Source organism: Scylla paramamosain, chromosome 3, assembly GCF_035594125.1.
Source record: "Scylla paramamosain isolate STU-SP2022 chromosome 3, ASM3559412v1, whole genome shotgun sequence".
Lineage (NCBI taxonomy): Eukaryota > Metazoa > Arthropoda > Malacostraca > Decapoda > Portunidae > Scylla > Scylla paramamosain.
In genome coordinates this window covers 12,045,712-12,060,000 of record NC_087153.1, presented here as the reverse complement: position 1 = coordinate 12,060,000, position 14,289 = coordinate 12,045,712, and the positions used below count along the sequence as shown (strand labels likewise).

The 14,289-nt window shown below is 43.5% G+C and overlaps 1 protein-coding gene across 1 annotated transcript in view; it reads right to left on the bottom strand.

Moving 5' to 3' along the window:
• LOC135090356 (neuropilin and tolloid-like protein 2) overlaps positions 1–14,051 on the bottom strand; it is a 194,856-nt gene extending 180,805 nt beyond the window's left edge. The window contains exon 1 of the mRNA XM_063987118.1: positions 13,989–14,051. The gene's annotated coding sequence lies outside the window, so the exon portion shown is untranslated. The remainder of the gene's footprint in view (positions 1–13,988) is intronic.
• Positions 14,052–14,289: the final 238 nt, after the last annotated feature.

Sequence of the window (14,289 nt, the reverse complement as noted above, 5' to 3'; positions counted from 1 at the left end):
CGCGTCACCGCCGCCGCCGCTGCCGCCACCCTGCTACGTGGCCCTTGTGTTTTGTTTATTTATATTTAGTGGCGGAGTTTTGGTGAGTCACGCTGTTATGTTTCAAAATCTTACTGTGGAGAGGCTGAGGAAAGGCGATGAGAAGAGAGAAACCGTGGGAGGTGGAGGAGGACGAGGAAGAGGAGGAGAACGACAACCAAGAGGACTAGGGAGAAAAGAGAAAGGGGGATTGAGACACAAGAGAAGAATAGTACGTTCGTAAAAGGGAGAGAATGTGAAATAGTGGTAAAGGTTGAGAGAGAAGGAGGAGGAGGAAAACGCTGCTGGTGGAGAGAGAAAAAGGGACAGTGCAAAGAGAGAGAGAGAGAGAGAGAGAGAGAGAGAGAGAGAGAGAGAGAGAGAGAGAGAGAGAGAGAGAGAGAGAGAGAGAGAGAGAGAGAGAGAGAGAGAGAGAGAGCACAGGATGGAGAGGGGAGATGGGAAGGAAGGAAGGAGACTGGAAAACGGAGAGGTGATTGGAAGAGGGACACGGAATAGGAATGGAAGGAGAGGAAGAGAAAGTTGGCTGACTTGTAAAAAGGAAAAAGGATAATTCGAAAAAAAAGAAAAAAAAACGGATTGAAGGAGATGAGTGGACGAAAACAGGGAAAGCGAGAAGGGAAGAAATAGAAGAAAAAAATATATATACACGCTTTACCAATGAATAGAAAAAGGCAAATAAAAAAAAGGGAAAGGAAGAAGAAAAGCCATAGAAAGAGGAAAAGAAACAAAAAAAATACAGTACAAGGGACACAAATATAAAAAAAAAATAAGAAGAAATACATACTGCAAATGCGAAGAAAGAGAAAAAGCAAGAGGAAACAGAATAGAAAAAACTGAGGAACGGAACTAGGAAGAGAGAAAAATAAGAGAAAGAAGGAAAAAATAAAAGAGGGGAACGGAAAAAAAATAGAGGGAAGAGAATAATGACAGGGAATAGAAGATGAGAGAGAGAGAGAGAGAGAGAGAGAGAGAGAGAGAGAGAGAGAGAGAGAGAGAGAGAGAGAGAGAGAGAGAGAGAGAGAGAGAGAGAGAGAGAGAGCAGGAGGAGCAGACCGGAGTCACGTCGCTAGAGCATCGGCGGGACGTGTCGGCGCTGGTGGTCCAGCACAAGGCCCGGGTTCTGGAGGTCCCTCATCTCAGCTCGATAAGGCTCCCACCACGAGCTGTCCAGAGGAGTCCAGGACCACCACCTCCAATGACATGCTGGTGCAAGTGCCTCGATCTTACTCGAGGCAGCACCAGCGCTCTTACACAGCTAGAACCTCCAGACTGTGGAATGTGTTTACGGCAGCCACGAGTGATACACAGACAATGACACTCCAGCAGGTGAAAGTGGCTGCACACAGGTGGCGTAAAACACAACCCCCCACACTAGTGCTGTGTTAATCATGTCTATATACGATATATATACGTATATATATATATTAGGATGAGTTTACTTTTTGTATATATTTTCTTCCTTACATTTAAGTATAGGCTTTTCAAATAACAGCATAAAAAACGTGTTGTTTTAAGCCTGATGTAAATTTTTGTTTAAATAAAAAAAAAAAAAAAAAGAGAGAGAGAGAGAGAGAGAGAGAGAGAGAGAGAGAGAGAGAGAGAGAGAGAGAGAGAGAGAGAGAGAGAGAGAGAGAGAGAGATAAAGGGCGGGCACATATCAAAAGAGGAAGAAAGACCAGAAGATGGAAAGAGCAAACTGAATAGGATGAAGGGGAGAAAGATTATTAGGGAGAGGAGAAAAGAACGAACGAACGAACGAACGAAGGGATAAGAAGAAAAGAAGAAGGGAGGAAGAATGCGAGGGAATGTCAAAGAGGACAGCGAGAGAACATGAAGAACTGAAGAGGAGGAGGAGGAGGAGGAGGAGGAGGAGGAGGAGGAGAAGGAGGAAGAGAAAATAACATGAAGCAGCAGAGAAGTGAATATGAAAGAAGAACAAGAATGAAAAAGATATATGAAGAAAGAAAGTCAGGCTGTGTTATGACTTGAGGGGTTTGTAAGTCCAGCTCAGTCGCCTTGTGAGTGATGAAGGGCGACGGTGACGGGCTGTGGTGGTGGTGGTGGTGGTGGTGGTGGTGTACAGCAGGTCGACAAGGGAGAATCAAGAGACGCTAATGTAAGGCCGAGATTGTACCACTGTTACTGTTGCTGTCATTCTTATCATGCGCGAGAATATGCAGGAGAAACGACATGAGAGGAACTGGCGCACGCACACCCTCTCTCTCTCTCTCTCTCTCTCTCTCTCTCTCTCTCTCTCTCACACACACACACATACACGTCATAATGGTCAGTAATTATTTAAAGTGATGAAGATTATTATTGTTTTGTTTGTCCTTTCTTCTTTTTTTTTCTATTTTCCTTCTCTTCTTTCTTCCTTCTTATCTATCTTTCCCTCTCCTCTCTCTAAATACCTGAGGAGAAATATCCCTTCTCTCTCTCTCTCTCTCTCTCTCTCTCTCTCTCTCTCTCTCTCTCTCTCTCTCTCTCTCTCTCTCTCTCTCTCTCTCCTTCCTACATACCCTGCTAACTCCTTTCCTCGTCACGAAAATATTATAATCAACACCCTCCTCTTTCTTCTCCTCCTTCTCTCTTTCTTTCATCGATTCCTACCTTCCCAGCCACTCTCCCCATCACCTAACAGGCAATCACCCCCGTCAATATAGATGGGTCTCATATCACCCCATTTCCTATCCTCCCAAAGGCCCGTAATCTGAAACGCTTTGCTCTCTCACCAACACTATTTTTCAAAGGCCACACAGATGATCAGCCGGGTTCTTGATAGCGTTTCTCCTGTAAATAATGTAGAAAACTTGTTAATGTGTCACTTGAACCGTAAAAACACCCTTAAAAACACGTGTAAATTCAAACTAAGTAGAGCCTTTTTGAGTGTAGTGGAGGTGCGGCGCAGGGGGTGTTTCTGAACATGGTCGTAAAAGCTGCAGCATCACCCTTCTCTCACCCCAGGCAGCCACGCAGGCCTGACACGCGCCACTAAAGCACAAGGGGACGATGCCGTGTTGTGTACTATTAACCACATTTTAGCGTGGCATTATGCTGGTGGTGTGTTCTGAGGGGGAGAATTGATGGTGTGTGTGTGTGTGTGTGTGTGTGTGTGTGTGTGTGTGTGTGTGTTTTCATTCTCAAGTAGTGTTTGGTGTGTATATTTGCTTAGATCCGTTTTCTTTTGCGTGTGTTAATGCTTGTTTATGGGGTTTTGTGTGTCTGTTTGATTGTTACTTCACTCGCTATGTATATTCTGTATGGCCCACGTATTGTCTGGCCTGTACACTGTATGAGCCTGTACGCAGCTTGATTTGCATACTGTTTTACACTGTGACACTTATTCTATTTCAGTTCCCTTAATTCTACTTACATTGAGAGGCTTTTACCACTTGACTATTACTCTACTACTTACTATTGTCGTGAATGGCGTCTTTCAAACTTATGATTATATCTTAAACTTGCACCACTGAGACATTTATTCCATTTTAGTCACCTCACGCGATTCTAATGAGCAAGAATAAAACTGCAGGTGTTAAGAGGCTTTTACTACTCGATCACTCACTCTGGTATCAGCGGTGTCTTCCAAAATGATACGCTAAAATTAAACCACACTATTATGTCACGCTTGAGTAAAATTAAATGAGGTTGACTGAAGCTTATGAGTCCCGCCCTCTATACTTACTGAGGTGCGGCGCCATATGACCTTATTGTAGCGGAGAGATGCAATCAATACAAACAGTCAATCAGTCAATCAATCCTAAGATCTGACCTTGTTTAAGAGGAGTTTCAAGGTAGCTAGTAAACTGAACTGGTTCTTTAGTATTCGCTGAGGTAATGCTAATCTCTGAACCCATCATGTTTAAGCCTCAATTAACCTTTATTCTTCTACCTACTTTCCTTCTAACCATTATCCTTTCTTCTTATTCCTAGATTCCTGTAGTTCTGAATCTTGCCTCCTACGCCTCCTTCATGCTTTTACGGCGGAGACAATAGGACGGTCTTATTTTACTGAATTTGTTACTGCTCTTGGATCTTTTCCGTAAGACGACTGCTTGGTATGCTGCTGAGGGGGAGCAACACTCTTCGGAGGCTCCTTCTTTCATATACAATTTGAATCATCTCTCCTTAATCCTTTCCCTCCCGTTCATTATTTCCATCTCCGCGTCCTTTTATGTATATCTATTTTTTTTTGTCTTAAACTTCACAGATCCTTTTATTCGCCTTCCTTCCTTCAAATTTACTTCTTATGCCTCTCTCTCTCTCTCTCTCTCTCTCTCTCTCTCTCTCTCTCTCTCTCTCTCTCTCTCTCTCTCTCTCTCTCTCTCTCTCTCTATGATAATTCATTAATAATCCACTTATCCCACAAGAGAATTTCTCCCTCAGTCTGGGAATCATTGCTGGTGACGTTAGTTCAAAGGCAAGATAAACAGTAATGTCTTCCCTTCCATTCATCCTACACAATTTATAGAGAAAAAAAAAAAAAAACACACACACACCCAAACTAGAAATTCATTAATAATCCAGCTGTCGCTCATAGAAATCTCTCTCCCTCAGTCTGAGAATCATTGCTGCGGACGTTAGTTTAAAGGGAAGATAAACAGTAATGCCTTCCCTTCCCTTCTTCCTGCCTCGCCCCGCTCTGCCCTGCTCAGCCCCGCCGCATGCAAGCTGATGGACGGCGAAGGGGGAGGTGCAGGTATGGACGTGACGGATGGATGCTGTAGAGGCTATGGCATCCTTAAGTAAGGAACACATCCCAATTATTAGATGATTTTTTTTTCCACTTTTTTTTTTTTTAATAAGGTCCGGACCTGTACAAAAAAGTAAAAAAAAAAAAAATGTGATTAGAAACTTTCCCCTAAGATTACAGATGATTGAATCGTGAAAAGTAGAAGGATACTAATATAAAAAATGTAAGTCAATCGACAAAACTTATTTTTTAGTGAGAGAGAGAGAGAGAGAGAGAGAGAGAGAGAGAGAGAGAGAGAGAGAGAGAGAGAGAGAGAGAGAGAGAGAGAGAGAGAGAGAGAGAGAGAGAGAGAGAGAGAATGAAAATACGGTCACCTCCCGCGTAATGTGGTTAGACGGAAGGCAAGAAAGAGAAAAAGATGAGAGGTGAGAAATGTGGTGCGGCATCTCATGGGATACAATGTTGATGATAGTAATGATAAGGAAAAAAAATAAGAAATTGAAGAGGGAGTGAGAAGTGTAACCTCATATGTGTGTGTGTGTGTGTGTGTGTGTGTGTGTGTGTGTGTGTGTGTGTGTGTGTGTGTGTGTGTGTGTGTGTGTGTGTGTGTGTGTGTGTGTGTGTGTGTGTTTCATGGTTCTGCCATCAGCCCTAAGTTACGTCCGTCCCCAGGTGCTGAGTCCACACCCCAGCGTAGACAGCCAGCGCTCTCTCGGCCACACATGCGGCGTTGCTCACTTCGCCACCCCGGCTACTCCGCGCCGTGTTTGTCGTGCTTGTTGTTTGCTAATTGTGTTCTCAGCCGTATTAATCTGATTGCTGGTTTTCCTCTTGTGCCTTCTTGCTTGAATGCGTGATCAGTAAAGGTCGTGATCACTTGCGATGCTATCAGTGGTGCGATGATATGAGGAAAGGTTTCACGATGTCGGTGTTTTTGTGATGTCAGTGTTGCGAAATAAGGTTTCATGACGTCAGCGTTTCTGTAATATCAAAGTGTTATTCTTATTTGTCAAGGTACTGGAAAATAAAGTCAAAGTGTTGGAGAGTGTGGTCGTGTTTACAACTAAACTCTCGGGGCACTCGTGCCCGCCAAACAAGGCGCCTCTCCGCCTTTCACTCTCGCAGCGAAAAGCTGATTTAAACTGCGGAGTGTAGTTTTCAAGCGCCTCTTCTTCACTTCCTCTCCAAGTCAAACCCTCTGGAGCCGTAAAATCGAAGGACACTCATCAGTTTGGAAGTTGGTGTTTGTTGTTTTCCCCTCAAGTCGGCGCGGCCCGTGGCAGGCACCACTTGCCGCCACTCCCCGACGACCTTGGGCCTCCCCGGCCAGGCGTCAAGTGAGCAAGTTCAAAACTTATCTCTTCGAAATCCATAAACTTATACTTTTCCAATTTATGCAGTATTGCCAGACTTCCCAACACAGACTCGCCAACAGGAAGCTTTCTTCACCTCTATCTCTTTCTCCCTCTACTCTCTCTCTCTCACCACGAGCTGAGGTTTTACTGCTGGGAAGTCTGGACATGCGAGCAGTGCGTGATTTACCTCCTACCTGCATGGCAACAAAAGACGCTCACCATTCATCCCAAGACGGAGAGATGAACACAACGCGTGCACGACCATCCCTCACTCTGTCTGGACTCTCCACACGAGTGTTGCTCTTTGGGTTCGCGAGTGACGCCACTGCAGCACCACTCTCCTACTCCGTCCTCCTTTCCTTTGTCTAAACCCAGACCTCGTCCCAGCAGGAAACTCCAGTGATTATTTCCGTGTGTTTATCCTACAGACAGCCAAAGGACGGGGACTGTCTGAGGGTATCGCAAAAAACTTTATGGAAGCACAGACGTATTTTGCTACTAAATATTGCCTCGAATCACCATCTCGACCTCCAGTGCAGATCAGACTTTGGCTACCCAGATCTCCCGTCCCTGCTGCAGAGTGGCGAGCACTCAACCAACCAACGTTTACAAAAATGCTCTGCGCGTCGCTTCTCTACTCCTCCTGAAGCAGAGTGCCATCGTGACCTAATTCCACTTGCAGCCGCAGGGCGCTTCTGCTACTTAACCACAACGCTCAGCAAGTCATGGCACTTCACCCACTGCTGCTTGCAATGTCCTGAAAAGAAGATCAAACATCATCGATTTTGTTTTTCCTCCATAAAGAAAGAGTTTTTTTTTTTCCGTCATTCCTCTAATCGCTTAATCCCTGACGCAGCCTGCCACTGATATTCGTTTGGCTTGGCGTGCCTCGCTGACTCCCTCCGGCGGGCTGGCGGTGCAAGGAGGGGTGGGACACAGCTGGGTGCTTCGCTGCCATCCCGCCGAGGGTCCCCAGCTGGCGAGATTCCCCCACACCTTGTCTCTGCTCGCCTCGTTACAACACACACTACTCTACTCCTCCCTTCACCTCCAGCCAATTCCCCCTTCCCCCATTCACTTCCACCCAGTCCCCCAACTACCCCCCTTCACCTCCACCTAGTCGCCCCCACTTTCACTTCACTTCCAGCTAGTCCTCCCTCCCTCATTCACTTCCACCTATCCCTCCCTCACCCCTTCATCTCGACATATTCCAGGCCTCTGTGCGAAGGAAGCTTTCACCTCAGTGTAAGCTCCTCATGGGGTCTCTGCACATCCCAGCGACATTTGAAGCGTTGTAAGTCTGCCAAACTGATATCATGGTTTTCCTTCTCTCGGACACATGAGTGAGAGACAGAGCGACAAGTGAATACGTGTTTGTGTGTGTGTGTGTGTGTGTGTGTGTGTGTGTGTGTGTGTGTGTGTGTGTGTGTGTGTGTGTGTGTGTGTGTGTGTGTGTGTGTATGGCCCCTCTCCCTCCAGGGCTTGGGTTTTGATATACTCGTACACAGCAACAGCATTCTAAACGCATTTTTGATACGGCGAGGCAAAAAAACGTCGGCTTATGTTCTCTCTCTCTCTCTCTCTCTCTCTCTCTCTCTCTCTCTCTCTCTCTCTCTCTCTCTCTCTCTCTCTCTCTCTCTTTCCCGTATGATTCTCCAACTTTAATTGTGAGTTTTCAGTACAAGAGGAGGAGGAGGAGGAGGAGGAGGAGGAGGAGGAGGAGGAGGAGGAGGAGGAGGAGGAGGAGGAGGAGGAGGAGGAGGAGGAGGAGGAGGAGGAGGAGGAGGAGAAGAAGAAGAAGAAGAAGAAGAAGAAGAAGAAGAAGAAGAAGAAGAAGAAGAAGAAGAAGAAGAAGAAGAAGAAGAAGAAGAAGATCACTAAGTGGCAGTCAAGGTCACTAGTATGAAAAGAAGCCAAATGAAGGAGGTGTAAAAAAAAAGGGACGATTTACGGATGAGAATGAGTGAAGAAGTAGGCAATCTCTCTCTCTCTCTCTCTCTCTCTCTCTCTCTCTCTCTCTCTCTCTCTCTCTCTCTCTCTCTCTCTCTCTCTCTCTCTCTCTCTCATGTTAATCTCATAAGTGGGTTACATTTCATCTTTTCCCCAATCCTTCTATACCTTTTATTATTCCTTCCTCCCTATCTTCCTTTCTTCGCTTTTATTCTTTTTTTTTTGTTTTGTTTTAAACTTCACAGGTACTTTTATCTTGCCCTTTCCTTCTTTCCTCCAGACTTCCTTCCTTATGTCTCTCCTCTCCTCTCTTCTCTCTCTCTCAACAAGTTTTACTAGTTTTTTCAAACATTACACATAGGAAATGAAAAAAATTATTTGAAATAAAAAAAGAGCTGTGTTTTCTAAGTTAAAACTAATCATTGGCCTGTGTCGTTTATTTGAAAGCCGCCACAGGACCCTCGAGTATGCTGTTAATCCTCACTCTTTCACACGTTGTTCCTTTTAACACTTCAGTTCCTAATCCCCCTTCTACTCCTCACACTGCCCCGTCACGCTACACCCTCGCCTGCCTCGCCTCCCGTGCTCTCACCTCTTGCCTCACCACTCGCCCGCCGTCTCATCTCACTGCCTGCTTCAGATCACAATACACGTGCACCGAGCATCATTCACCTCCCTCCTGCACGCTGCGTCTGGCTTCCAAAAGAGCAAATTTTCTGGTTCCGGGAGCTCGCAACCCAACTGGCCTTCTGAGTCGCTAAATCTCTCGCTCCTGTTCCCGGAAGACAGTCCCTGCTTGGTGAGCCATTAACGTTACGTGGCTCGCTGTTTTCTTTCTTCCTCGTGGCGGTGCGGAGGTTCAGACGACCGGAGAAGCAGCAATCACTAATCAATCCTTCTGACTACACTCTTCGGGGACTAGCACGCTCAGTAGGCATTTTTTATAGCTTTTCTGTAGATGATGTTCATTCTTAAATAAAAAAGGAGTACTAAGGGTAAGTGCATGAAGCCACTAGGCATTTTCTCCTACATTCTCCTGTTAACCATACCCATAAATTTATTTACTTTTTTTAGATCTTCCTATTGACTTGACACTAATTAGAGCTTTAGAAGATAAGGATAACAGCAAGAGCCATTAAGCATATCTACCTATACCCATATAATTGTTATCGCTATCTATAAATTTATCTAATTCTTTTAAATCTTTTTATTGATTAAACACGAACAATGCAATTACTAAGTGGTCGATATATCAAGGCACCATACAATGTTATTTTGGATTAAACAAGTGATTTCTAAATTACGGGACTCATCTTTAATAGGCCTTTCTCCACTTACGTTGCCTCTGGTCAGACACTCCTTACATAAAAAAAAAAAAAGTCTATTCTAGTCGTCTGCCACTCTACTTGAAAACCAATTCTTCCCATCAAGCTTGAACCCATTACTCCCAGTCCCTTCTCAATCAGAACACGACTGAACAGACTGCAGTGAAAGTCTGACATCCAGCCCAGCTTCCGCCACGTTCTCCACACACTAATCTATCTATCCATCTCTCTCGGCCTCTTCAGCAGGAGAGGCGGCCCGCTGCCCCGAGAGCGGCTACTGGGAAAATCTAAGATCCCTTCCTCCCGCTGTGCCCGCTGGGAGACGCTGCTCCTCCGCCTCTATTCCACACACTTCAAAGCCCGCGAATTTTCTGCCCTCCATTTGTCTTCCCGCGTCCTGCCATCTCTCAGTCTTCAAGAGCTGGACCCAAAGGCGCCGCAGGAACGTGAAGTGAAATGTCCTGCAATTTCCTCCACTCTCCTCTTGCCGGGAAGTATTTCATTTGGCTAATACTGTTTTCTTAGCCGACCCCACAAAGAACAGAGCAAGAGAACTCCTGCCTATGCCACGGCGATGCACAGACTGAGGCAGAGTGTGTGAGTGTGTCCACCTTCGTAAGGGATGTAGTTTCGTCTTAATTGTGTGTGTTAAGCGTCACTGATCATAAGTTTGTCTGATGCTTTTCGGATAAATGCGTGAGGTGTTTCATTTTTGGTGTTACAATACCGCGATTTCAAGCTATGGACCACACTTAGGGTTGTATTTCTAATTCGTATGATGTGGTCAATAAATATCTCTCTCTCTCTCTCTCTCTCTCTCTCTCTCTCTCTCTCTCTCTCTCTCTCTCTCTCTCTCTCTCTCTCTCTCTCTCTCTCTCTCTCTGTGTGTGTGTGTGTGTGTGTGTGTGTGTGTGTGTGTGTGTGTGTGTGTGTGTGTGTGTGTGTGTGTGTCACTCCGTCGGTAAGCCAAAGAAGAGCGTAATAAATCGAGCCGCTTCACGTGGGGCCACTGTTCCTCTGCCTCAGTGGACACTTTTACAACCACAGGTGATGACTGGAGGCAATTTCTGAACACATTTACCCTCCTACACAAAGCGGTTACGGCTGAGAGAGACTACTCTGGTTTGTGACATGGCTAGGAAGTAAACATCAGGCTGAACTTAACTACTTCACCTCTTCTGCGCTTGAATTTGTTCCAGGTAGTGAAGAATGATGAATAAAAGCAGTTTCGACTTCGCGACATCACTAGAAAGCAAATATCGTAAACTTAAACACATCTGTACCTGAGCTTCCTCCAAGTACTCGCTCGCAGTCCGCTGAGGAAGAAGAATGTTGAATAAAAGGAGTGTCGTCGCCAGTCGTGCATCCTTTCAGTATTTTCAAACAGTCAGCTTTCCACGGATACGAAGGTTCTCTTTAGAAAAATCCGATCCCGTTCAGCCGACCTCTCCTTGTGGAATTTGTTGGGTAAAGGAGCCATTTGTTTCCCCGCCCCCACACTGGACAGCTTCCGATTCGGCGATATCTTGTGCTAAGTGTGGGGAACAGAGTGCATGGGGCGCGTTACACTCCGCTGTGACCAGATTCTCGTAAAGATGCACCACGTTCCCGCTGGACTTAACCCTTCACTGATACGCGATCTTTCCCTTAACTTGCAATGTTTTAAATATTTGTACTTCGGCCTCAAATAATGCTGTATTTTTCCCTTCATTTGTAACCTTTTTAAAACTTGTACTGCAGTCTCAAATAATTATGCAATCTAAAAAAGGCAAACTGTACTTCTTTTTCGTATCTTTTCTTCCTGTCCCTGCATTTATTTATTTTTTTATGGTATTCCAAACGCTAGCAGAAGGCGACCAAAACAGTAAAAGGGTTAATTAGTTTCTTCAGTACCTCGCCATCAGTTTAAGTGTGTTCTGGATAGCATTATATTCTATGAAATTTATGATGATAACTTTATATTTATCTATTTGTTTTAATGAAGGGGTAAAAACACATCAGTACTTGGAAAAGCTACTCATTCATTACCATTCTCTCTGTATCTATTATGATTAAAACTGGTGATTACTTATGTTTAGAAATTGCCCGTGGTACCAAATGGCGGAGTGATGTAAAGAGAAGACAAGGAAATAACAAACAGCACCAGACCTCCTGGCCCTTACAAGGCTGTTTGTGATAAGGTGAAGTATGTATGTGCTATATCCTGTCTCCTTTTAATGGCTCTAATGGAAGTGATTCGAGTTTTCAAGAAAGTTCGTAAGATTCTAGTGATGGTTTAAGAAGGATTGGGGAAAAACACCTATGAGAACCCAACTAATTACCTGTAACCTTTAGAAACTGTCTTGATGAGGAGCAAAGCGTTTAGGAATGAGAGTCCTGTTGTTAGTGCTAGAACATTAGGAAGCTTTAAGAGAAATTTAGACAGGTTTATGGATGGGGATAATAGATGGAAATAGGAAGGTATATTTCATACAGGGACTGCCACGTGTAAGGCTGTTCGCTTCTTGCAACTTCACTTATTTCTTATGTTCTTATGTCTTGAAAGAATGAAACATGTCGTAAGATAGTAAAAAGGCGAAAGTTTCTCATCACCATTATTATCACTGTGTTTTGGATGAGTGAAAATTAAGAAACCACACGCTCTCCGAAATAAAAGTACAGAGAAGGAGGTTTTAAGGCAATGGTTTCTGATTCTGTCTGGGGATCTCAGTGGGCTTTTTTTTTTTTTTTTCCTTCTAATTTTGTTGCTCTTGGCCGGTGCCTTTCCTACATAAGGAAAAAAAAAAAAAACTAACCTCACAATTTTAACAACCCTTTTGACTGCACAATTTTGGGACTGGCAATTTCAGTATTTTCTTTTTTTAATCAGTTTTATTGCCTTAAGTCAAAATCCCCTCTTACAGGAAGGAAAAAATAAATAAATAAATAAAATATAAAATCTGCCATATTTGCTTTGAAAATCTTGGATAGCCACTTACACTTCCCATTAACCTAACCATTCCTCAGCTTTACGAAGACTTTGCCTACGCCTTCATCTATCTTGGTTACGTTAGGTCAGGGAGTCTCCAGTCTTAATTTCCAGTCTTCTCCAGCAGAAAAATTTACTGATGATGTTACACGAACCGCATCATTAATAAAGGTTGCAGTTGTTTTCTCTCTCTCTCTCTCTCTCTCTCTCTCTCTCTCTCTCTCTCTCTCTCTCTCTCTCTCTCTCTCTCTCGTGTGTGTGTGTGTGGGCGCGGTAAAGATGAAGAGCAAAACAGAGGAATGAGAAGACCGCAACAAGAACAGATTCCAGACTGTGTGAGTGGAAGAAATTAATGACTAAAGAGAGGAACTATACGAGAGGGAAATGCGTATAGGAAGAAGAAGAAGAAGAAGAAGAAGAAGAAGAAGAAGAAGAAGAAGAAGAAGAAGAAGAAGAAGAAGAAGAAGAAGAAGAAGAAGAAGAAGAAGAAGAAGAAGAAGAAGAAGAAGATAATAATAATAATAATAATAATAATAATAATAATGATGATGATGATGATGATGATGATGATGATGATGATGATGATGATGATGATGATGATGGCGATGATAACTGTGATGAAAAGAAAAAGAAAGAAAGAACGAAAAGAAGGAAAACCAAATACGAAGATAACTGAAAATTAAACCAGGAAGACGGCACACACACACACACACACACACACACACACACACACACACACACACACACACACACACACACACACGGCAGGAATGTGGAGAGGAATGCACACTAATTTCTTGTTCCTTCTAACCAGTCACTTAAAATTACCTGATATTTCTTCTTAACCTGGAAATTACCAAGCACGTTTCTATACATTTTTATCTCAACTTTCCCTATTACATCATCCCTACTCACCTCTCTCTCTCTCTCTCTCTCTCTCTCTCTCTCTCTCTCTCTCTCTCTCTCTCTCTCTCTCTCTCTCTCTCTCTCTCTCTCTCTCTCTCTCTCTCTCTCTCTCTCTCTCTCGGCTCACTCCCCAAGACCCAGAGTTTGATGAGGGACGAAAATATGCCGGGAAAAAGACCACAAAGAAGAGCCACAAAATTAATTCCAGCTTTGCAAAACTTGCCCCACGAGGAGAGCTTTGAAAATTCAATGTGTTTTCATTAAAGAAGCGCCCACACTGCAAGACCTCATGGATTTTTTTTTCCCCTCTCCTTTCATGAGCTACAGGAGATAACGTGATTTAGTACCGTACCCTGGGAAGATTTTTTGAGGTCAGACAAAAAATAAAAGAATAAGCAAAAAAGAAGGAGACTAGCAAGAAAAAACGAGAAATCTAATTCAATATAACGTAACCTAATGTAATCCAACCTAAGCAAACCTGACCTGACCTGACCTGACCTAACCTAACCTAACCTAACGTAACCTAACCTAACCTAAGCAAACCTAACCTAACCTAACATAATATAAGCTAACTTAACCTAAATAAACCTGATCTAAGTAAACCTGATCTAATTTAACCTAACCTTAAGCAAACCTGACCTAACTTAACCTAACCTAACCTAACCTAACGTAACCTAACCTAACCTAACGTAACCTAACCTAACCTACGTACTGAGAAAACGTGGGAGAGACAATCTATTTTTTCTTACCTTAGGTCTCTCTCTTTTTCTCCTTCTCCTTATGACTTCCTTACGTTATGGGTTGCCGTACCTGTAACAATAAGATAAATAGTTTTTAGTAAGGGTAAAATAACAGTAATAATAATAATAATAATAATAATAATAATAATAAGAAGAAGAAGAAGAAGAAGAAGAAGAAGAAGAAGAAGAAGAAGAAGAAGAAGAAGAAGAAGAAGAAGAAGAAGAAGAAGAAGAAGAAGAAGAAGAAGAAGAAGAAGAAGAAGAAGAAGAAGAAGAAGAAGAAGAAGAAGAAGAAGAAGAAGAAGAAGAA